Below are 25,236 nucleotides of genomic sequence, written 5' to 3'. Positions count from 1 at the left end.
ACCATCTAACCAGCAGAGACTGTAAACAAGAAAAAAGTCCCCACACCACGCTCACATTTAGAGATCAAGAAGAGGAGGTGCCAGCGAAGGAGCCAGAGAAAGAGCTGCCATCGGGGTAGGAGGAAGCCAGACCAGTGTGGAGTCCTGGACTCCAAGAAAAGATAGCGTTGCAAGGAGGAGCGAGTGCCCTACTGTGCAAACGCTGCTGAGAAATTGAGGAGGTGAGACCAGGAGACAGACCTTTTGGATGCGCCAATAGGAGGTCACTGGTGACTTGGACAAGGGCAGTTTCAGTGGAGTGACAGAAACAAAAGCTTGGCTGGTGCAGGCTAGGAGGGAGTGGAGGTGAGGATTCGGAGAGGTAGCCAGCAGGGACAACCAGTTCAAGGAGGAGTGCGTAAAAGGGAGGAGGAAGTGGAGCAGAAGCTGAAGAGGGTTTAGGGTCAAGGAAGAGTTTGTTTTGAAAATGAGAGTGATCATAGTGCGTTTATGTGCTGAAGGGAATGGTCTGGTAGAGAGAAGGAGCTGGATAGTGCATGAGGGAGAAAGATGATTTCAGGCAAAGTCTTGAGTAAGTGAAGGAATGTGGTGCACAAAATGAAGGGATTGGCCAGGGATGCAAGAGGAGGCCATCCCTCCATCCATCCGTCCATATATCCATCTGTCCATCTGTCTGTCCATCCATCCGTCTGTTTGTCCATCCATCTGTCCACCCATCCACCCATCCATCCATCCATCCATCCATCTGTCCATCCATCCATCCATCTATCCACCCATCCATCCATCCACCCATCCATCCATCTATCTATCCATGCATGCATCCATTGTGAGAAAGAAAGGCACCAGCAGGCGCAGATGCAGGCACCTTGGGAGATCTGACAGTGAGAGGCAGGTACATTCCAGCTGATGGCATTTAGTTTCTCAGCAAAATAAGAAGCAAGATCTTTAACAGCGAGAAGCTAAGGGAAGGTGTTGAGGGTTAGAGAAGATGTGAAACACTCATCTGGAGAGTGGCGCAGTGAATTTAATAGAGAAATATAGTAGGATGACTGGGCAAGCTGAGTGCTCACTTGAAGTTTGTGGTCAGAAGCGTCCAGTGCGGCTACTCAGGATGACTGTGAGTTTCCTCAGCAATGCTTGGCTACTCAGTGCAGGTGCGGGGTGTTGGGTTTAAGCAGGGTGGAGGCTGTGTCAGGAGATTCCAATTGAAGGCAAAGGAGCAAGAGAGGAGGGGGCTTCCGCAAATGGGTGATTCTTGTCAGGACCTACAGAATCGAGCTGGAGAAAGGGATTGAAGGCAGTGAAAGAGGACAAGTTCAAAGGCGGAGAGTTTCCACAGGGGACACATCATTGAATGGAGGTAATAGAGTAGATGAGCTGAGAACCCAGGAAGGGTGGTCAGGGAGCAGGGGGTTCAGAAGTGCTGAGGCAAAACCCTTGCCATGGGAGTGGAAGGCAGAGGCAGCAGAACGAGAGGTGGAGAGTGAGGAGGCCAAAGACCAAGAGTGGGAGGTGCTGGGTGGACATCTACATGGACGATCTTCCTTGTCCACCATCTCTTAAACAGCTCCCCCATCCTGCCACTACCCCTTCATCTGCCTTTTCCTTTCATGGCCCCTCTGCCTAACATTATTTTACATAGGACTGGTTCATTGGTTAATTATCCTTGCTGCCATCAGAATGTAAGCATCTGAGGGCAGGGACATTTTCTCTCTGGTCTACACCTATAAACTCTATTCTAAGAACAGTACCTGGCACATATTACGTGCTCAGAAACATGTGCTGGACAAAAGAATGAATGTTAAGGTCTAGGAAAAGCATGGAGGAGTGGTGGTGGAGAGGAACACCATGGACCAGGTACTAAAATCTGTGAATGAGCAGGAGTGGCCTAGAGTATGGTAAATACTAGAAGGGATGGCGGCTGGTCTGGTCTGATGGCATAGCTGCAAAGGAGATGCAGACTTAGGGTGAGGAGCAAGGGGAAGAAACCTACAGGTGGCCATGAAAGCAAGGAGAACAACTCGCCGCCTCCAGGCATACTGGTGTGAGGGATGTGGAAGAAGAAAAAAGATCCAAGACAGGAGGTGGCTGCAAGGAAGCTGTGTCTGGGGGTCAGGCAGGTTTCCAGTAGAACAGGACGGTGAAAGGAATGTTCAAAGGGAAAGTCAAGTGTATGGGGAGATTTTGCTGATGACAAACCATAAGTTCCCTAGAGCAGAGTGAAAGAATCTGGGGGATTGGGTCAAATTAGGGGAACAGAGCTATATGGGGGTGAAAGTCTTGGGGATGAAGGATGACCAAGAGTGTCAGGCTTCTGGAGGTGTCTAGGGACACAAGGCCACAGGGCATGATGGGCTCTCCTGAAGGTCTCTCTCGGGCAGGTGGGTACTCCTGCTCATGCTGGCTCCTCCTCCAGCCAGGGCCCATGGGCGGTGGACCACAGTGAGGCAGTGATGTTGGCGTTGGAGGGGACTTGCCAGACACTGAGTGTTCGGGGTGGGAGGAGAGGGCAGCTTTGGGTACTGGAAGGAAAGTCAAGCACACACTCCAGAGACTAGATTGTCATCCCAATCTTTCCTACAAACCATGATGTAACATTGGGCAAAATGAGCATGATTTTCCTTATCTACAAAATGGAGAGGAGAGGAGGTCTCTTTTAGCTCTGCAAATCCGAGCCTCTGTCTCCTCCTTTCCTTGACTTCTTCTAGCTCCTGTGTCCTCAGCCCTCCCAACTTGTAGCTAAGCCCTGGCTTTGTATTAACCACCCTCCTTCTGTCAGCATCGCTGAGAGGCATAGCCAAGGCCTGCCCTCTTCCTCCTCAATGGCTCCAAAATGCTGCTTGCACTCTCCCATACCACTCTGATCCTAAGCAGCCAAGTGGGCAGGCTGACACTCGTTTGGGCATGGAAGTGAACATCAGCCATGAGTAGGGAGAGGAAACTGCCCACAGAGAGGGCAGACTCCATCAGGGGCAAGTGACAAAGCCACAGACTGACATGAAGAGGCTTCCCAGGCCCTCTGGAAGGGAGCGAAGCCAGCAGCCTGGCTCCTGGGATGGGCTGTCCGCTATTCAGCAGCTCCATGGGCCTGGAAGTGAGCCCAGGGAGCCAGCCAGAAGGAGGCTGTGGCCAGAGGCTTGATTTACAGCCTGGGACTAGGATGCAGGGAGCCGGGTTCTCATCCAGGCTTCACCCATAGCAAATGTGTGACTCTCCCTGGCCCTCTGGGCAGGGACTATAATAACTACCTTGCTTACCCCAGTTGCTGGAGGCCAATATTCACTGAGCATTCATCATGAGTCAGGCATTCAGTAATCCTCACAATGGCCCTAGAAATTAGCCTCTACTATTTTCACGCTTTAGGGAGGAGGTGACACATAGAACATCTAAGTAACTTGCCTAACACTCCATAGCTTATAAGTGGCAGGGCCAGGATCTTAGCCCTAAATCATACATTGGAAATGTATTATCTTTGAGGTCCCTCAGCAATCTTGTGATGCAGGTATTACCATCCATTTTACAAACACAGCAATGGCTCAGAAGTCTTCAGTTATTTGCCCAGGGTCACTTGGCTGACTGTAGCAGAATCAGGATTTGAACCCAGCCCGACTTCAAAGCCAGTCCTCTTCTCACTGGGTTGCACCCCCAGCATCAGCACAGGGACAGTTCCTCAGGCTGACTGGCCAAGGCCCCATCTGTGAAAACAGGATAGGAAACGGCAGCCTAACTCCAGGCAGGGCGCAGGCTCAGCGAAGGGGTCTGCAGGGCTGAAGAGGCAGCTGGCCAGAGATCCACAGGAAGCATTTTGTTGATACGTCTTCATCACTCTGGAATTTGAGCAACAACATTTACCCCTTCTGAAACTCACCCAGAGGAAGTGGATTTTCTGACGCAGATGAAGAGTGAGAACTGTCTACATTTAAGTCTTCTTTGAGAACAATACCAGCTGAGTGGCTCTTTACGTTCCGGCTTCTTTTGAGAATCTCTGAAGATGATTAAGTCATTGTCAGCTGGTAAGAGTTGGTCTCACTACTTCTCATGTTGGATCATTGAGGCAAGAATCCTTCAAAGAATCCTTTTTGGGTATCTTTTAGTGAGGAAAAAAGTGGGGACAAAGATATGTAAGGCACTGCTTGCCAGAAGTCGTGGGGTGTGAAGGGGAAGTGTGCAGAGTTCTAGAGCCTTTCTTCACCTGGGGGATGTGCACTGGCAATGCGTGTACTTGGCTGTGAAGGCCCAAATTTAGGACAGGGAGTTAGAACCACCCACATTGAAAATCTAAGGGCCTTTTCATCTTGCAGCCTCACCAGACTCCCACCAATAACACAAATACTGTAGTACAAATACTATGCTCAGTAAATGTCAGTCTGCCTCACAAACGGTTCAGGGAAGGCTTTGAGGAGGAAAAAGGTGGAATTTCACCTGGGCCTTGAGGGGAATTTGGGAGGCGCAGAGATGGGAAAAGGAACAAGACTGGGAGAACAGCATGAGCAGCACACGTGGTGCACTGTGGGAGTGTGTCGTGGGAGATGAGATCAGACAGCTTCAGAGTCTGGAGTCCTTTACTCCAGGGACCTGGTGACCACGTGGTGATCTGCGTCTCCTGTTCTCTACACCTTGACTTCTCTTAGGCCCGGAACCGTATCCTGCTCCACAAGCTTCATCCTTGGCAAGGAGTTGCACCTGCCCAGAGAGAAAACCTTTTGAAACTGGCACAAAGGCACTGGAGAGACTGGCAAGGCCCCCCACTTGACGATCTGGCTTATCCATCTGCACACTGACCATGCTAAGAGCTGTCTGCAGTGTTGGAAAACTTCTCTAGCTGTGCTGTCCTCTATAGTGGCACTAGCTGCCTGTGGCTTCTGAGCACTTAAACTGTGGCTGCAGAGACTATGTTAAATTGTATTTAATCATAATTAATTTAATTTTAGTTTCTGTACTGGGCAGGACAGGTGCACATTTCCTACCTGGCCACGGACAGTAAGCTCCATAAGAGGCTGATTGTGCCTGGTTTGCTTATAGGCTTATCCTCAGCACCTGCACCAGTCTAGAATATGATTGGCACTCTATTAATTAAAAGTTCCCAGGTAAATGAATTAGTGGATTCTCTGTTTCCTCCACTATGCTACAACCTCCTTAAGGGCAGAGATGGTGTCTTCAAAAAAAAAAAAAAAAAAACATTCTGGACAAAAACACGTAAGATCTACCACCTTCACCACTGTTAAGAGTCCAGGTCAGTAGTATTAACTACACTCACATTGTGATACAACAAAAGATTGTGTCTTTTTACATTCTTAGGGCCCAGCACAGTGTCTGGCACATAATCTTAGTAAACACTGGAAGATCACATGCTTTTGCCAAGGCCAGAACAGGGGTCAGTGACATCCATTACCGCCCTTTCACACATCCACTGGGGCTTTAAAAACGACCTTGAATGAAAGCTCTTGAGTCTACAGAAATGGGCTACAAAAAAGGTTTACAAGACAATCTATTAAGAGTAGGGAATACAGGCTGGGCATGGTGGCTCACACCTGTAATCCCAGCACTTTGGGAGGCTGAGGTGCATGGATCACTTGAGGTCAGGAGTTCGAGACCAGACTGGCCAATGTGGTGAAACCCTGTCTCTACCAAAAGTTATTCAGGCATGGTGGTGCATGCCTGTAGTCCCAGCTACTTGGGAGGCTGAGGCATGAGCATCACTTGAACCCGGGAGGCAGAAGTTGCAGGGAGCCGAGATGGCGCCACTGCACCCAGCCTGGGCAACGGAGCAAGACTCCGTCTCAAAAAAAGAAAAAAGAAAAAAAATCTAAAGTAAATCTCAATACACATGACATATGGATTGACAGTCACACATAAATATGATTGACAAGGACACAAATATTTGGAGGTGCTGCCTGTCCATCTGTTGCTGATTATGTGGAGATCACTTGCCTAGAACCCTGAGATAGACTGATGTTTCTAACTCTGCCGAACCGGGTCTCTCCCAGCCTCCAGTCACTTTCTTCCTTCAGTTCAGGGAACCCTCAATACCCAGTAAGAATGAAGAAGTTGCAGGTCTGAGCTTGAGGAGGCCTGGACTAAAGGGAGGTTAGCACTGCCAGGGCATTCTGAGGACTGTGAAGAACTGGAATATTGGCCACCGGCATCTACGTATTTGAATCATATCCATTTTTTAGCTCACTCCTAGCACAGGAGTCAAAACTTATGTTCTGGCCCCCAGGTACACTTCCAGTCTCTTACTCATAAGATTGTGACATACCACCAGGGGTGCCCAAAGGAGTTTGTGAATCAAGATAGTTTGAGGAGAATCCATTTTCTGATCCTCAGTTTTTCTATGCTCTTTTTCCTAAAAGCAATCTTCCTAAAAAGGCATCTAAGACAAGGCATCCCCTTCCCCATTTGCTGGGGAAGACAGACTTACAAGAGAAAGCTGCCCCTCTCACCCGTGGGACCCCCCACTCTGGGGCACTGCCCTAGGGGTAGAAATCTCCAAGTCATCAAACAAAGTGACTCCTGGGGGTCAAGTGACAGAGGAGCAAAGTCTTTCTGCAAGTCAAGTGGCTTCCAGCTCTGCTTTCAGCAAAATTGAAAGAGGCACTAATCAAATTGTCAGCGGATCATAAAAAACATTTTGATAGGCCGGGCGCGGTGGCTCAAGCCTGTAATCCCAGCACTTTGGGAGGCCGAGACGGGCGGATCATGAGGTCAGGAGATCAAGACCATCCTGGCTAACACGGTGAAACCCCGTCTCTACTAAAAAAAAATACAAAAAACTAGCCGGACGAGGTGGCGGGCGCCTGTAGTCCCAGCTACTCAGGAGGCTGAGGCAGGAGAATGGCGTAAACCCGGGAGGCGGAGCTTGCAATGAGCTGAGATCCGGCCACGGCACTCCAGCCTGGGCGGCATAGCGAGACTTCGTCTCAAAAAAAAAAAAAAAAAATTTTTGATAATAATGTTATTAGGCATATAACTTGGAAGAAGTTCAAAGACTTGAATGACATTCTCATAACTCATTGGCTTCCATTTATTTATTTACGTGGACGGTGTTTCTCCAAAAAACTAAACATGGGAATAAAATTCATGTTGAACCTTGTGTGGGTCTAGCAATAAGTCATCCACATATACATACACTAATTGAGAAGGAAACCTGTCTCAGCCCCCAACAATTTTATTAAGAGATGCATTTCCAGCTGGGCGCGGTGGCTCACGCCTATAATCCCAGCACTTTGGGAGGCCAAGGCAAGCAGATCAACTAAGGTTAAGAGTTCGAGACCAGCCTGACCAACATGGAGAAGCCCCGTCTCTACTAAAAATACAAAATTAGCCGGACATAGTGGCACACACCTATAATCCCAGCTACTGGGGAGGCTGAGGCAGGAGAATCACTTGAACCTGGGAGGCGGAGGTTGCGGAGAGCAGAGATGGTGTATTGCACTCCAGCCTAGGTAACAACTCCATCTCAAAAAAAAAAAAAGAGATGCATTTCCAATAAAAATTTACCTTTTATGTTTAATAGTTGTTATCAAATTTCATAATTATTTACATTGCTCTGATCAATTGGGTATAAACTATTCTAACACCAAATTCATAACAAAAATTAATGCTCAGCTTTGGGAACAGAGGAATTTTTTTTTTTTTGAGACAGAGTCTCGCTCTGTCACCCGGGCTGGAGTGCAGTGGCGCAGTTTCGGCTCACTGCAATCTCTGCCTCCTGGGTTCAAGCGATTCTCCTGCCTCAGCTTCCTGAGTAGCTGGGACTACAAGCGTGTGCCACTACGCCTAGCTAATTTTTGAATTTTTAGTGGAGACCGGGTTTCACCATGTTGGCCAGGATGGTCTTGATCTCTTGACCCTGTGATCTGCCCACCTCGGCCTCCCAAAGTGCTGGGATTACAGGCGTGAGCCACCTGGCCTAGCCAATAAAAGATTTTCAAGCATAAAAAATAAATACAGGCTGGGTGCTGTGGCTCACACCTGTAATCTCAACACTTCAGGAGGCCGAGGTGGGCGGATCATTTGAGCCTAGGAATTGGAGACCAAACCAGCCTGGGCAATATGGTGAAACTGTGTTTCTACAAACAATAAATTAGCCCAGCATAGTGGTACAGGCCTATATTTCCAGCTGCTCAGAAGGCCAAGGTGGGGGAATCACCTGAGCCCAGGAGGTCGAGGCTGCAGTGAATCAGGATGACACCACTGCAGTGAATCAGGATGACACCACTGCACTCCAGCATGAGCGACACAGCAAAACCCTGTCAAAAATAAAAATAAAAAACCTTACATTAGCATAAAATCTGTAACAGGAGTAGAATGGAAATACAAGTTCTTGGAGAGAACAGAATAATGTAAACTTCTAAGCTGTTTCATTAGAGTTTGTTCTCCTATTTTTTTAAATGGATAATGTTGGACACAGAATTGCTCTGACATTCAGATTCCACTGGACATTTACAAGAAAGATACAATTTTTGTTTGAAAATGTCAATATTTATTTTTCTTTGAATTTTCTTGACTATAAAATATAATAAAGGCATATAGAAAGTGAAAAAATATTCATAAAGTGCTTAAAAGGATATCCTTTGGAACTATACAAATTTGTGATGGAAAATTTCAAATGCCAACTTACATACAAGAGGGGAGGTCATGTAAAAATTATTTAAGGGGCTTTGAAGGCAGCTGTCTGGGGAGTTAAGGTCTTGTTTCTCCTGTGCCCTCTCTCACCCCTGAGGTACCGGGTGGGCCTCTGGAGGTGCATCTGCCTATACAGGGAATCTTTGATGTAGCAAAACACACACACACACACACACACACACACACACACACACAACACAAAAAACCCTCACAGTGTGGGCTGCCCTTGGGCTCTGGAAACCACCATCCTTCCTGCCCCACTCCTGCTCTCAGCCCCCTCCTCAGGCCTAAGCCTCCCCAGCCCTCCCCACCCCCACTCCACTGCCCCAGCAGTCCACCCCGCTGTCACCTCCCAGCCCTGGCCCGGCCAGCCCTGGAGTAAATAAACCACTGGGCAGGGACCCAGACAATGGGCCTTGGCAAGGAGTTAATGGGCTGGGCCTCTTGCGTTAGCCGAGTGTGACCGGAGCTGGCAGGGGGCCTGGCCTGGCGCCAGCATCGATTACGACCAGACGGAGCCAGGGCAGACTTGGCACGAACGGGCCCCACAGCTGGCAGATTCAGTCACCCTGGCCACAAGGGCACGAGGCCTGCCCTGGGCGCCGGCTGCCACCGCGGCTGTGCTCCCTGCCACTGCCTTTGCTGCCAGTGTGGCAGGGCCGCTTGTCAGGCACTCAGCCCCCGGGCCCTGACTTCTGGTCCTCCCCAGGGGACTGTCCCTGGTCAGGCCTCTTCCTGTCCCAGGCTGCCTCTGAGGCTGCGCTGTGGCCCCACAGACTGGGTGCGGAGCAGGGGTGGGGTAGTGGGGAGGCTGAGGGTTGGGCTGGGGGATGCGTCTGTGACCGCCGCCCCCTCTGGCCCCTCCAGGACAGAGGGAGGCTACTGAGTCGGCTGGTGCTGGTCAGCAGGAAGAGCAGGTGAAGCAAGCCTCATTTCTGGTGTCCAGATGGAGGACAGGGCCTTTCTTTCCCTGTGCCTCGGAAAGCTTCGTGGGCCTGGGCTCTGCTCCGGCTCAGCAGCTCCACCCTGCAGGGGGGTTGGCAGGTGGCAGGGGCCACCTGAGGGCTCGCTGCGTCCCTGCTGAGAAGCTGTTCTAGTCAGGCTCTGCAAGTGGGGCTGGCCTGGGGGAAAGGACATTTCTTGCTTTGTGGGTTCACTGCTCCTCCCAGGCTCTCTGGGTCCCTGTACCCTGGGCGACGGGCTGTGGCATAACGTCCTCAGGGCAGGCAACGGCTCCATCTGGAGCTGAGGAGCTCCACAGACCCACAGTCTGGCTGAGCAAAGGTTTCTTTGGCTTGACCACTGGCAGACAGATCATTCCACTGGGCAGAGTCTCCACATTTTAGGGGATGGTCAGTATCTCTCTCCCCCGAGAGGTCCAGAAAACCCCACAGAGGAGAGAAAACACCAGGCCACATACCCAGAGTGACAGCCCCTGCTCTCTGAGGTCACAGGTGGAGAGCAGGGGAGGTCAGGGCTTGAAGGCTGTGGCTGCTGGAGCCAGCTCCACCAGGCCTGATAATCCCTGCAGATGAAGCCGGTGCCCATCCCAGTAGGCAGGGGTGATCCCCACCCAACCCCGCTTCCCTGGGCAGGAAGCTGACACAAGGGTGAGGAGGCACTGGAAATGCGGGAGAGCAGAGGAACGGCAGCTGGGGCTCTCACCTTGGCACTAGCTTCTGCGCCTGCCCTCAGTTTCCCTTGTCCCCCTCCGGAAGCTCTCGGATCTTTAGTTTTTTGTGAGCTCTGTTCTCAGAGAAAGTTCTAATACGTGTATAATACCAACTGACTGACTAGTGGGGTGGGGTGGGGCTTGGGGGGCCAGGTAAATGTGTGGTCCACCAAAGGACACTAACCCAACAACCCTGTGGCGTTGTGGTCTCCAAACTGAAAGAGGACACAGTGTCAGGTGACAAACACAACTGGCCTGGAGCCAGGCGTGGTGGCTCACTCCTGTAATCCTAACATCTTAGGAGGCCAAGGCTGGAGGATCACTTGAGCCCCGGAGTTCAAGACCAGCCTGGACAATATAAGGAGACCCCGTACTTACAAGCATTTCAAAAAGTAGCTGGACTAATGGCAGTGCACGCCTGTAGACCAGGCTACTCGAGAGGCTAAGGTGGGATGGTCGCTTGAGTCTGGGAAGTAGAGGTTGCAATGAGCCGAGATTGAGCTGCCGCACTCCAGCCTGGGCAACAGAGCAAGACCCTGTCTCAAAAATGAAAACAATTAAAATTAAAAACTGGCCTAGACTAGGGATGTGAAATGTCCAGACATTTTGAACAGATAAGAGGGATGGTGGGAGGGATGAATTTTTAAAAAAGAAATATTGACATTTGGTGGCGAAATATAAATACATACAAATCTTTTCCTCTACAATACTTACTTTTTTATTGTCCTTGAAGGACCTACAAAAATCACTTAGGTCGTTGAGGCACATAAAATGTGCTATGCATAACTTGGCTCATAAAATTGTCACCTTTGTTATATGGTTCCAGAGATGTGAGGGTCTGTTTAAAAGTTAGAAACATGCTGTTAATGGAGACTCTTTATTCTTCCCCAATATTTTTTAAAATCCAAAGACTCCTCAAGGAGTCTGAGTTTTGTCTGTCTGTTTTGTTTCCCCTGGCCTTCATCTGGACTCATCCTTCTAGTGGCCTTTTACGAAGTAGGTTGGAGACCCTTCATACCGGATAACCTCACACCTTGACCTGGGCAGTCAGCAGCACAGGGCCCGGTGCTTAGAAGGGCCTTGCATTTGGTTTAAAACTCTGTTGCCACCATAAATATATAGATGTCTTTTTTGAGACAGGGTCTTGCTCTATCACCCAGGCTGGAGTGCTGTGGCATGTTCTTGGCTCACTGCAACCTCTACCTCCTGGGTTCAGGCTATCCTCCCACCTCAGCCTCCCTAGTAGCTGGAACTCACAGGCATGTACCACCACGTCCGCTAATTTTTTATTTTATTAATTTTTTTGAGACAGGGTCTTGCTCTGTCACCCAGGCTGGAGTGCAGTGGTGCCATCTTGGCTCACTGCAACCTCTGCTTCCTGGGATCAAGCGATCCTCCCACCTCGGCCTCCTGAGTAGCTGGGACTACAGGCACGTGCTACTGTGCCTGACCTAATTTTTTATTTTTTGTAAAGACAGGCTCTCACTATGTTGCCCAGGCTGGTCTTGAACTCCTGGGCTCAAGTGTTCCTCCTACCTCGGCCTCCCAAAATGCTGGGATTACAGGCACGCGCCACCACACCCAGCAAATGCTTCATAAGTTTTTAACAAGGGGCCCGTACTTTCACTTTGCACTGAGCCCCACAGGATAAGTAGCCAGGTCTGCTCATACCCCTGTCTGAAGCCAACGCTGACCTTCCCCAGCCCTCGGAGCTGTCCCCAGGCCTCACCAGTGTCATCTCTCCAATAGGAGGAGGCCTTCGCCCTTGTGTAACTCCTGCTTGTTCTTGTCAGGAGTGCCTGCCTGCGTGCCTCGCTTCGAGCTTCCCCTGTCCCTGGCCAGCTCAACAGCATCTCCTTACATTCCCATTCGGCCCTGGGGACCACCGGGAACACAACCAAACACAGCCTGCTCCCGTGTGACTGTCGGTCGGTCGGTCGGGCGTCGAGGCCTGCTCCGTACTCCACACTCCAGCTGGCAGACCCCTCCAGGACCCACGCCTCGCGCAGAGCGGGAAGCCTTCAAAGAGGCCGCGCCTTCCTGGCTGCTCCCTTCGCATCCTGATCCAGTCCAATGATGTTTTTGCAATTTTCCTGTCAGCTTGGTGGGAAAAGTTCAAAGAGACTCTGTCTTCCTTTCTGGCTTCCTTTCCAGACGGCGCAGCTTTCTCTCAGCTGCTCCCCTGCCCCACCTCTCTCGAGGAAATCGGTCTCTTTCCTCTCCCCCTCACCCAAAAGGTCCATTCCTGAGTGTTCTCCTGACATCAAGCTGGGGCGGGGCGGTGGGGGATCTGAGGCACAAGGTAGGTCGGAAGTCGGCCAACCACCTGGCTTGGGGCCTCCCTGCCAGTGCCACCTGTGGAGGCCGACTGTTCGGAGGATCGGGAGGGAGACAGGGAAAAAGAGAGCTCCTGGGGTTGGAAGAGCATTAGCACCTCTCGTTAGGGCTCCCACAGTACCCCATCGGAAAGAAGATGGATCGTTCATAACCTGTTTCTCCTGGAAACACTTCCTAGTGGCCAGGGACAAACGGGAACGTGTCCCCTCTGTGGCCTTTCTGTTGAAGAAGCGTAGCTGTCAGTGCTATTCCCTGGGAAGAGCCTGGCATCCCAGCGGTCTCGGAAGGGGCATCAGAGTTCAGAATGTATGACAGTCACTCCCAGCCAATACCATCACTCTCCCAAATCAGGAGTTTCCAGTTCTCCCAAGGCATCAACTGTACCCTGAAACCCTAGTGAAGGGCTCGGGGAGTGCTCATGCCCCATTATCATCACTTCTCCGTCCGCCCCTCCACCCCTCTTTCCTCCTCTATTAAAAGGGATCCACAGGATTTGAGAGTAGAGGAGGCTTGCTGCTGCCTCCACCCACTGGAGGAGAGCCTGCCAGGCCCAGGGACAAGCCCAAGGCTCCACGCCTTCCCTTTTTCTTTGCAGCAACGGGGTCTCATTATGTTGCCTAGACTGGTCTCAAGTTCCTGGATTCGAGCCATCCTCCCACCTTGGCGTCTCAGTGCTTTGGGATTAGAGGTGTGAGCCACCACGCCTGGTCCCGGGCCTTCCCTTTCGAGGTCAGCACTGAAGGCAGCCAGAAACCAACCATGCACCACCCCAGACCTGAGGAACAAGTCTAAATAGGTAGGACCGTAAGCAAGCCAGAAGCCCAGGTGAACAGCGGGCCCAGAGCCACCAGGAACTCACTCTCAAACTCCAGATCCCAAAAGAGTAGAGGGGCTGGTTTCCAGAAAGGCCGCAAAGTAGACCTTGTGGAGAAGACTGCAGCAGCTCCGGAGAAAGGGGGAAGCAACGTGGGGCAGCAGAAGGGCAGAGGACAATGAGTCAGCAAAAATGACTTCCTACCTCCCAAAGGGGAGGGGGGTGAGGATGGGAACTTCCAGTAAGAAAGACTGGTAAAATGTTGGGTAAAAGCTGAAGGGGAAAGAGGTACAGGGGGCAGGAAAATAACACCATTGGAATGAAAATGGTTCCCCTGGAGTCTAGTGATAAGAGGAGGGAATTGAGTGAGTTGGGTGATCTTAGTCATCTCGGCCAATCGCGTGGCACAACAGCGCTGGGATTTTCTTGGCAGAATGAATACACAGGGGCTTAGAGACGTGCTGCGACTGGGGGGAGTGCCAAGTGAGAAATGGAAAAGACCAGGTGAGTGGCGAATGGCCTCACGCTCACTTGACTTCACTCATGCAGATGGGCTGTGGGAGCAAGATGGAAGTCCTGACTGATGATCCACACTCTGGGTCTGTGGTCAGTGCATGGAGCCAGCTACCTGTTGGGAAACAAAAACTTAAGGTAGCTCCTTACCTCACACGTGCCAGTTAGGCTAAATAATTACTATTTTTGAAAGGAAGCAATTTAAAAAGAAAAAAAAACAAGAAGAATGTATAGGTAAAGACTTGAAAATATATATATATATATATGTATATATATAGTCGAGACAGGGTCTTGCTATGCTGCCCAGGCCAGAGTGCAGTGGCTATTCACAGGCACGATCATGGTGCACTATAGCCTTGAACTCCTGGGCTCAGGTGATCCTCCTGACTATGCCTCTCAAGTAGCTAGGACCACAAGTGCATTCCACTGCGCCCAGCCTTCTTGAACATTTTTATATGAAAAGTTATACAAGCATAAAAGCAACAGAAGTCACAAAGGAATGGCTTGATTGATTTGGCTGCATTGAAAAGAATTTGTGACTCAAATAAGTGAAATTGTAAGACAAATAGCAGTTTATAAAGAATTCTCATAGACAACAAAATGCTAACTCCAAAAGTTAAAAACAGCCAAATACTAAGGAAAGGACAACTCACAGAAGAAACAATGGCAATTAAGTATTTAAATATTTCTTACTAATTCAGAAAATAAGAAAGTGAAAGTTAAACAATGAAATGTCTCATTTTGGGTGGATAGTATAGCTCATGGCTGTAATCCCAGCGACTGGGGAGGCAGAGATGGGAGGACCGCTTGAGCCCAGGAGTTCTAGACCAGCTTGGGCAACATAGGGAGACCCCGTCTCTACAAAACAAAAAATAAAAAATTAGCACCGGGCGCAGTGGCTCATACCTGTAATCCCAGCACTTTGGGAGGCCGAGGTGGGCGGATCACGAGGTCAGGAGATCAAGACCATCCTGACCAACACACGGTGAAAGCCCGTCTCTACTAAAAATACAAAAAAAAAAAAAAAAAAAAAAAATTAGCCGGACATAGTGGCGGGCGCCTGTAGTCCCAGCAACTGTTCTCGGGAGGCTGAGGCAGGAGAATGGCGTGAACCCGGGAGGCGGAGCTTGCAGTGAGCCGAGATCGCACCACTGCCCTCCAGCCTGGGCGACAGAGCAAGACTCCATCTCAAAAAAAAAGAAAAAAAAAAAAAATTAACGAGCGTGTTGGTACACGCCTGTAGTCCCAGATACTTGGCGGTGGGTGGGGGGAAGGAGGGGCTTTTGAGCCCAGGTGCTCAGGAGGTCAAGGCTGCAGTGAACCACGATCGTGCCACTATGCTCCAGCCTGGGCGACAGAGTGCGACCTTGTGTCAAAAAAAAAAAAAAAGAAAGAGAAAAGAGGGAGGGAGGGAGGGAGGGAGAAAGGAAGGAAGGAAGGAAGGAAGGAAGAAAGGGAAGGAGGGAGGGGAAAGAAGGAAAACGAAAGTCCATTTTCACTCATAAAATTAGCAAAATAAAAATGTTTCAGGCTGGCCATGGTGGCTCACAGCTATATTCCCAGCACTAGATGGAAACGTGGTGATTTAGTATCCAGGGTCTGTTTAGTTGAACAAGCTAGACCTCGTACCCTGAGGAGGGAAGACAGCTTGAACCCAAGACGTCGAGGCTGCAGTGAGCTATGATTGCGCCATTGCAGCCTGAGCAACAGAGTGAGACCTGTCTCAAAAAAAAAAAAACAAAAAAAGTTTCAAATGATAATACAGCTGACCCTTGAACAAGGGTTTGAACTGTGTGAGTCCACTTATGTGCATGTTTTTTGTTTTGTTTGTTTGTTTTTTGAGACAGGGTCTCACTCTGTCACCCAGGCTGGAGTTCAGTGGCATGATCACGGCTCACTACAGCCTCAACCCCCCTGGGCTCAGGTGATTTTCCCACCTCAACCTCCCGAGTAGATGGGACTACAGGTATGTGCCACCATGCCCAGCTAATTTGTATATAGTTTTTGTAGACACAAGGTTTCACCATGTCGCCCAGGCTAGTCTCAAACTCCCGGGCTCAAGCAATCTTCCTGTCTTGGCCTCCCAAAGTGCTGGGATTAATCAGTCATGGTGCTCAGCCCAGATTTTTTTCAATAAAAGTTACACCAGGTATGCCTGCCTCCCCTGCTTCCCCTGCCTCCCCTTCTACCTCCTTCATCTCTTCTGCCTCTGCCACTCCTAAGACAGCAAGACCTACCCCTCCTCTTCCTCCTCCTCCTCAGCCTATTCAATGTGAAGATGGTGAGAATGAAGATTTTGATGACGATCCACTTCCACATAATGAATAGTAAATATATGTGTTCTTCCTTATGATTTTCTTAATAACATCTTCTTTTCTCTAGTTTATTGTAAGAACACAGAACAGAATGCATATAACACACAGAATATGTGTTAATCAACTATGTTATCAGTAAGGCTTTTGTCAACAGTAAGCTATTAGTAGTTAAGTTTTGGAGGAGTCAAAAGTTATATATGTGAATTTCCAGCTACTGGGGTTGGGGGTGGTCAGTGCCCCTAACCCCAACATTGTTCAAGGGTGGACTGTGCTGTATTCAATTTTGGTGACCTTGTGTTAGGTAGGACTCTCATATACTGTAAACAAAAGTATAAAATGATACAAACTTTCTGGAAGACAATTTAGGGACAGGAATCAAAGGCTTTTGAGATAATTCATACCCTCTGTATCCAGAGATGGTTAGCAGTCCACTGATCATGCTTCCTTCCATAGTGTGCAGGCGATGCAGGCAAGTGGCTGCCCAGACAGGGACTATATTCCCCAGTTCTCCCTGCGGGAGGTGTGGCACCATGCGATCAGCCCTTGCTAATGAAAAATGAATGGACGTGGTGTGTGTCGCTTCCAAGCTGACATGGTAAAGATGTGCCTCCTCCACCCTTTCTTTCTCTGTGTACAGTGGCTTTTGAAGGTACATGCTGAAGACAACAGAGTGACAAGCTAGATGGAACCTGGATCCTAAATCACCACATTGAAGGCCACCCACCAAATACTCAACATTGAACAGCTCTGTGAGTGAGAAATAAACTTTTATTGTGTGAAGTCTTTGAGATTTGGGGCCTTATCTATGACAGCAATTCGTGTTGCTTACTATGACCCAGAAATTACACTTCTAGGAATGTTTCCTAAAGAAATAATCAGAGAGGCAAAGACTCATAGACTCTAAGAACAATGGACAAAACCCGAAGCAGCTATAATCACAATGAATGCTGCAAAGGCCTCTGAAACATGGGAATGGAAAGTGAACAGCAGAGGACAGAAAATAAATTACACAACTGCTCAGCAGTACAAATACAGTATTTGTGATGGGAATTAAGAAGAACAATAGTTGAGAAGAAAATGAAAAACTGATCAGCAAGCCTGGTGTTTAATAAGTGCATACACTGACCCCTTTGCACAAACATTTTGGTGAATGGATCCTGGCATGGAAATACTTTGTTAATTGTGATCAGAGGGTTATCAACTCTTTTTCTCTAAGAAATTCTTTGACATATGATTAAATTGTCAAGGTCTCTTCTTTTTTTTTTTTTTTTCTGAGACGGAGTCTTACTCTGTCACCCAGGCTGGAGTGCAGTGGTGCAATCTTGGCTCACGACAAGCTCCATCTCCCAGGTTCATGCCATTCTCCTGCCTCAGCTTCCCAAGTAGCTGGGATTATAGGTGCCCACCACCACGCCCAGCTAATTTTTTTGTATATTTAATAGAGACGGGGTTTCACCGTGTTAGCCAGGATGGTCTCGATCTCCAGACCTCATGATCTGCCCGCCTCGGCCTCCCAAAGTGCTGGGATTACAGGCGTGAGTCACCACGCCTGGCCGGTTGCCAAGGTCTCTTCTACCTTTTATATGTAGATTTTTCCAGTTCAAGTCTCCTAACATTATTGTTTTCATAACTTTGAAGGCTTTTCTTCTTCTCTTCATAGCTGATCCTTCTCACCATTCTTCTTGGCCTCAGGCAGTGATGGTAATATGGGTAAGGTAAGTGCTACTACCAGAAATTATGTTAAAAATGTATTATGGGCTGGGCATGGTGACTCACACCTGTAATTCCAGCACTTTGGGAGGCCGTGGCGGGAAGATCACTTGAGGTTAGGAGTCGAGACCAGCATGGCCAACATAGTGAAACCCCATATCTTCTAAAAATATAGAAATTAGCTGGGCATGATAGCAAGCACCTGTAATCCCAGCTACTTGGGAGGCTGAGGCAGGAGAATCAATTGAACCCAGGAGGTGGAAGTTGCAGTGAGCCAAGAATACGCCACTGTACTCTAGCCTGGGTGACAGAGCAAGACCCCATCTCAAAAAAATATACATACATGTCTGTGTGTGTGTGTGTGTGTGTGTATATATAGATATAAAATATATATATATAATTAAATATGTTTATACTTTCAAATTACTTTCACATATATTGCCACTGTTTTGGATAATTATAATCTCTATGTCAAATAGCGTCTTTCAGACTGATGAGTCATAGTATATACCAGAGTTGATTTTCAAGGTTTTATCTTTCAGTTTTTGAAATAGTTAATATGGACACAAAATGTAAAGAGAAAAAAAATTGTTCCTCTTTGACTACTATATTAGTCAGGATAGGTTAGGGTATGCTGCAGTAATAAAGCAACCCCCATATTTCAGTGGACACAAAAAAAGGTTGATTTCTCTCTGTGCTGCATGTTCATTCCAGGTTGGCCAGGGACATGGCTCCACATAGTCACTTAGGGACACAGGGTGAAAAAGGCTGTTTCATTTTGTAGTTGTGCTATTGGAACAAGCGGCCTCTTCAATCACTGGAACAAGGGAAGAGGAAAGTAAAGAAGGGCACGTGGCATTTTCTGTCTTAGCCCAGAGGTGATTTGCATCATTTCTGCTTATATTTCATTGCCTGGAACTTGTCAAATGACTCACCTAATATACAGGACTAAATACAATGTTTAGCAAGCACCACTGTCTCTAGTTACTTTTCTCATTCTGTCTACCATTTCTTTTCTGGGGCTGACTGTTTTCTACTTATCTTTGCATATATACGACAATCTAACTTTCTGAAATTGTGCTAGATACAGGACATCAAATATGTGTGGTTGTTTCCTCCTCCCATGCCCAGTAGACATTGCTCTCTGATCATGGTACTCTTTTGGGCTAAGCCTGGATGTAGCATCAGAAACCTTCCCAATACAGCCGGCTGCCAGTTTCTCATTATCGCTAGAGATGAAACTTATTTGTCATCCCCTGCCTAAGAATTCCACTAGCCCCGAGGACATGGAACTGACTTGCTTGGTTCTAATCTACACTATTCCATTACTTTCTTCAGGGATGGACATGAAAACTACCAGGCACCTGACCAATTCTGTTATCTGTACTGTTCACAAATACCTAATCTCGGGACTCCAGAGTTACCATCATTTTGGGGCTCTGGTATTTTCCCTTCCACTCTCTACCACTTTGATCAGGGTAAGAACAATCAAAGGAAACCTGACTTCCTTTACAGCTAACATGGGCTACTACCCATAAACTGGGAGAGAAAAAAAAAAGAAGAAGAAAAGAAAAAGGAAACTTTAGGTAAAAACAAAAACACAAGTCTTCCCCAACCAGAACTTTGAAACGGATTGGCCCAGCCCTCCTCTCCAGAAGCCTCCGCAGTTTCACAGGTCATTCCCAAACCCAGGAAAGGGAATATTTCTTTCCTATCCTCAGTGACATGGAACAAAGAGCGTAGCCCTTGTAAAAATAAAATTAAAAAAAAAAAAAACTTAAAAAAGAAAATGTCACTTTCCTTAAGGGTTAAACAAAGCAGGATCTCAGGAAAATCTAGAATGTTCTTCCCCTGAGCCATGAAAACTGCTCACCATTTTCTGTTTCTTGCAAGCTTTATCCCGAGCCCCGGGGGTCTCTGGTAAGAGATACTTTAGAAAATAGAGAAGTTGGGGCAGGCTGCTGGCTTCCTTGTGTTTTTTTCCTCTCAGCCATTTCCCAAAACTTCTTAAAGTCCTCGCGTTATACAAAGTGAAGATTTGTTCTCTCTACACCAGTAGTTGAGAAGTCTCTCCCGACAAAAGTTTTCACTACTGTTGCTGTTTGGAATTGGCTCAGCAGACGTAAACAGGGTCATCTGGGGCCAAAGAGGGTGGGTGTTTAGTTTTAAAGCTCCGGGGTTAAGAGTGAAAGCATGTGACTCCAGCCCGGCCAGAAACAGAGGAGCCTTTGTGTGCAGTGAGTGAGCCAGAGGCAGTCCCGAGGCTAAACACAGGGGGAGCGGGAAGGAGAACGCTGACACAGGTTCCGAGGGGCCGACAGGATGCCACTGCAGGGAGATTAACTCTTTGTTCCACAAGGGGAGCTTCTGTTCATGGCTCGCAGCAGAGCAGAATACTTTTAAAAATAAAACAGCGAGCTTGCGAAGGGACACACATATTTCTGTGACCAGAGTTGAGATGAGAGGCAGACCGAAGCAACTGGAAGCAACAGCAATGTCCCAGTGGGAGTTTTTGGTCGATTAGCCTGGGTACTTCCTTAGGGTCCTCCCATCTAAACACTGCAGTCTATTCCCGTGATGGTGCTCCCCTCACACACACCCCTTCTCCTGGACGGCTGCGCCGAACCGCAGGAGACAGCAGGGCAGCCTGGACCACACCTCTCCTGGTTCCGCCTCCTCAGGAGCGGGGAGGCTGGTGGGTGGCAGGACCCTGCCACAGGGAAGCTGCCAGGCTGCTGATTCAGCCCACCCTGGCTGCACCCTCAGGCACCAGAGCCCACTGGTGTCATCCTTTACCCATGGACATTTGGTGAGCGTGGGCTCTGCTGGCACTGAGCAAGGAGGTGGCTCTCAGCCTGGCTCACCAGCCTACACTGCTCAGAGCCCACCTGCCCCAGTGCCAGTGTGCCCTTCCCCCAACTCCACTTCCACCCAGAAATTGCTGCATTGAACTCTACTGAAGTGAGCAAGTCAAATTTCCTGAAAGTCTACAGAATGTGACTTTCAGACTTTGGCAGGAGGAGGAAAGGAAACAAGGTTCATTTTGCCCTCGCCCCGTGGGACTGCTCAGGAGTTCAGAAGCGAGGGCGGCAGTGAGTGGCACGCCTTGCTGAACATCACACCACGAGCACTCACCCTTCCTCCCACTGGTATTCTTTACTTTTTGCTTACATGAAGATTGCTGAGCTCCTTGCAAGCGTCAGGTTCTGTGCTGGATAGCGGGGCTACAGCGGTAAAGGAGACAGATGAGTGCCTGCCCACCAGGGGCCTTTGGTCCATCCAGACACGTAGAAAAGCCACTCCCATGATAATGTCCATTGGTGATCAAGAAAATGGTGACAGTTGTACTGAGTAAATGGTGACTGTCTGTGGTAAGAGGTAAAAGGGAAATTTGCCGGTCCTTAATGGTATGAAATCCAGTCTTACAGGTGTATTTCGGTTTCCCCGGTCTGTGAAATGTCATCAGTTCTTCTCTACATGTCACAGAGGAGTCATGGAAATGATGGGTCTAGAATGGCCGTAAACTGCAGAATATTGAGGCAGTACCAAGCCCTGGTGCTCGGGCAAGAGGCTCATGACTCCAGCCTTTGATCTACCAGACTCGGGGGCTGATGAATTTATTCCGTGGTTGCTTTTTAGAATAGCCAGCCCTCTCAAGTGTGTGTGTGTGTTCGCACCTATGAAATTGGCACTCAAGGGCTCAGTACCTATGAAATTGGGCTCAAGGGCACGGGGCAAAAGTAATGGCGTGTTAGAAATGAGGTTGCCACCAGGCACCAAACCCTCTTCACTTCAAAGACAGAATCACGGGCAAATCCCTGGGCTCAAGCAGCAAAACAAGCAGCTTTTATCAGGGTTGCCCAGAACTCCCAGGCCTTTGCCCCTGTCTGCTACTGGGTCTTCCACAGCCACCAGCCATGCTTTCCTACCCTCCAACGCTGACCACTCCCCACCAGCTCATTTCGCATGAACCTCTGAAGCCCCTTTCTGAGCTCATGGAAAAGCACCCCAGGTTCATTGCCCATCTTCCAGCTGGATATGATCAAAGGCTACAGATATTCTCTCTGGGCTGAAGTTGTGACTTCCAAAAGGACAGGCCCATTTTCATAGCCTCAGTCTCTGAATGTGCTGACAGGAAGTGTACATCTCCAAAATCAAGAATGCAGTACAATAAACACATGTGCCTCCAGAGATTGCACCATCCTCCGTCACCGTGTACACAGGGTGAAATGAACAGGTGACAGCAGTAACTGCCTGGAGTATGAGGAAAGTCAGGAGCACAATGGAGAAAAAGCTTGCTTTGGTTTCTAAGTTTTTGCAGTACTTGTTCTTTTGCTTTTTACTTTACAAAGAAAACCATAATCCTTAAGCCTGGGGACCAAGTGACAGGTTCAGACTCAATAATTTTCCTGAAATCTTATGCAAAAATTCTTGAGTCTGAGCATGTCACATGCCTTTTCCCTAGGAGAGGATTCCTACCTTAATTCAGCAGAATCTCAAAAGAGTTCAAGACCTCACAAAAAAAAAAAAAAAAAAAAGCCAAAAACCTGCTGAGGCCGGGGGCCCAACACTCATGCCTCTAATCCCAGCATTTTGGGAGGCCAAGGCAGGTGGATCACTTGAGTCCAGGAATTCGAGACCAGTCTGGCCAACATGGCAAAACCCCATCTCTACCAAAAATACAAAAAATTAGCCAGGAGTAGTGGTGGGCACCTGTAGTCTCAGCTACTCGGGAGGCTGAGGCAGGAGAATTTCTTGAACCCAGGAGGCGGAGGCTGCAGTGAGCCAGGATTGTGCCACTGCACTCCAGCCTGGGCAACAGAGTGAGACTCCATCTCAAAAAAAAAAAAACAAAAAACAAAAACTGCTGAATAAAATGCTGGGGCAGGTCACAGAGATGCAGTCTGGTCCTGTCCCATTGGACAGATAAGGACCCCAAGGACCGGTGAGGTGAAGTCACATCCTTGCCCAAAGTCATTCAGTCAGCTAACGATACAGTCAGCCAACGATATAGTCAGCCAACGATACAGTCAGCCAACGATAGAGTCAGCCAACGATAGAGTCAGCCAACGATACAGTCAGCCAACGATACAGTCAGCCAATGATACAGTCAGCTAACGATACAGTCAGCCAGAAAACCCAGTCTCCTTAATCCCCACGGGGTGTCTTATCCACTTTTCCACACCACCTGGATTTCTTGTAGGGCATAATTTTGAGGGTGGGGACCATGTAGCTTATTTCTTTCCAATCTTTGCATTGGGCTTAGGGTGGCGCCTTGCTCCTGGCGAGGGGCTGTCAGTGCCAGTGACTCATTCAGTATACCTCATCTTCTCAGGAGCAGGGTTGGCGCTCAAATGAGCATTCAATTGCTGGCGACAGATACCCCCGCAGAGTAGCATGGAACCAGGGGACATGTGAATGGTAGCAAAAGCAGTGGCCAGACAGGACATCACTAGCATCACTTACTTTCACCCTCCCTTTAGGACAATTCCAATTCCACCTCCACACGGCGCCTTCCCCATTAAGGAGGCAGGAGCGTCTCCTAGGAAGCAGGGCATTAAGGGCAGCGTGGTTGCGTTTAGGGGTCTAAAGGAGTCTCATTGTACACAGGGACTAGTTCCAAGACCTCCTTTGAAGCCAAATCACATAAAGTGAAAATTCCCTTGAAAATCCTTTAAAATGCCTATCAAGTACAACAAGCAGACAGGATCCCTCCACAGGACATCCCAGCCAGTCAGCTCTGCCTTCAGGCTGGAAGAGAGTCCTGTTACCTCAGCTGAGCAGCAGAGGAAAACATGGGTGGCATCTAGGGCTGTGCTGGGCCAGAGAAACTTATCTTCAGTGTGGTGAGATGCTGCCGTGAGATATGAGATAAGGCCAGGGAAGGGCCGCACGTGCTCCCTCCAGGCCCTGCAGCCGTGCCTGCTGCTGCACTATATCACCACACATCAGCATATCACTGTACGTGTCCCTCCCGCTCTCCCCACCTCTCAGCGGAGCTCCTGCAGTTGACTTCATGAAAATTAAATGGGTGCTTCAGGAATCTCCACCTTAATACCAGTACCTCATCACGCAACCACCTTGGGCTGCCACTCCCAAATTCCTGGCCCACAGAAACTGTGAGATAATAAATTTTGTTTGGTTTTTGTGTGTTTTTTTTTTTTGAGATGGAGTCTCGCACTGTTGCCCGGGCTGGAGTGCAATGGCATGATCTCGGCTCACTACAACCTCCACTTCCCGGGTTCAAGCGATTCTCCTGCTTCAGCCTCCCGAGTAGCTGGGATTACAGATGCTAGGTACCATGCCCAGCTAATTTTTTGTATTTTTAGTAGAGATGGGGTTTCACTATGTTGGCCAGGCTGATCTTGAACTCCTGACCTCGTGATCCACCTGCCTCAGCCTCCCAAAGTGCTGGGATTACAGGCGTGAGCCACTGCACCCGGCCATGTTTGTTGTTTTAAACTGCTAAATGTAGGGGTAATTTGTTTTGCAGAATACAAGTACAGAATACTAATGCAAAGGAGCTATCTGGAGAGGCAGGCTAAGGAATGATCCAGTAGGACACGTTTTCCAGTGGCCGTGATGGGATTGAGTCTGCCATTTAGGAAGTTTCCCTGGCAGCACAGAGGACCACGCTGTGGAAGGCGCAAGGCTGACGAGAGAACAGTTCAGATGCTCCGCAGTTGTTCAGGCAGAAGGACTTACATTAAGACGGTGCAGCAGAGACAGAAGGAAGACAGGCTGCAAGAGACACTTCCAAGTAAGAATGGCCAGAGCTTATTGACTAACTGCCCACAAATAATAGTATCATTAATATTAATAGCTAACATGAATTGAAAACTTAATATGTACCAAGCACTCTTCTAAACACCTTACACATATTCGCACATTTAATTCTCACAATAACCTATGGGGAGGTACTACTATCTCATTTTATAGATGAGGAAACAGGCACAGAAAGATTATGTGGCCTCCCAATGCCACATAACTGGTGAGCAGCACAGTCTGGGTACACACTTGGGCAGCTGTGCCTTTAATGTCTCTGTTTCCTCTGGAGGGATCAGAGAGAGAAAGGAGGGAACAAGGGGAACAAAGGCAAGCTCTGGGATTTCTAGCCTGGGCAACCGAGTGCAGCCTTACCCAAGGTAGGCCTCGATGACATGAAAGACATCACTATCACCAGTCACCTACTAATCCTCCGTGAACCTCATAGGAACTGCTTAATGGACTCCACTACAACCCAGCAA

The 25,236-nt window shown here is 48.7% G+C and overlaps 3 long non-coding RNA genes across 4 annotated transcripts; 2 read left to right on the top strand and 1 right to left on the bottom strand.

Moving 5' to 3' along the window:
• Positions 1–726: 726 nt before the first annotated feature.
• Positions 727–5,096, top strand: LOC110743673. The gene is made up of 2 exons (XR_002523027.2): positions 727–4,013; positions 4,632–5,096. It is a non-coding gene; the product is annotated as an uncharacterized LOC110743673 (long non-coding RNA).
• LOC116275871 lies at positions 3,509–8,895 on the bottom strand. The gene is made up of 2 exons (XR_004185196.1): positions 8,153–8,895; positions 3,509–4,683 (listed from the first exon to the last, which is right to left on the bottom strand). It is a non-coding gene; the product is annotated as an uncharacterized LOC116275871 (long non-coding RNA).
• A 3,954-nt stretch (positions 8,896–12,849) lies between these two features.
• LOC116275870 lies at positions 12,850–24,490 on the top strand. Of its 2 annotated transcripts, XR_004185195.1 has the most exons (6): positions 12,850–13,433; positions 13,885–13,955; positions 16,227–16,291; positions 16,917–17,028; positions 17,940–17,994; positions 24,465–24,490. It is a non-coding gene; the product is annotated as an uncharacterized LOC116275870 (long non-coding RNA). The 2 variants fall into 2 exon arrangements; XR_004185194.1 differs by having other exon boundaries at positions 12,850–13,955.
• Positions 24,491–25,236: the final 746 nt, after the last annotated feature.

Source organism: Papio anubis, chromosome 7 (assembly GCF_008728515.1).
Source record: "Papio anubis isolate 15944 chromosome 7, Panubis1.0, whole genome shotgun sequence".
In the NCBI taxonomy this organism is placed as follows: domain Eukaryota; kingdom Metazoa; phylum Chordata; class Mammalia; order Primates; family Cercopithecidae; genus Papio; species Papio anubis.
Note: the sequence above shows the minus strand (reverse complement) of the source record. Positions and strands in the feature narration are given on the sequence as shown.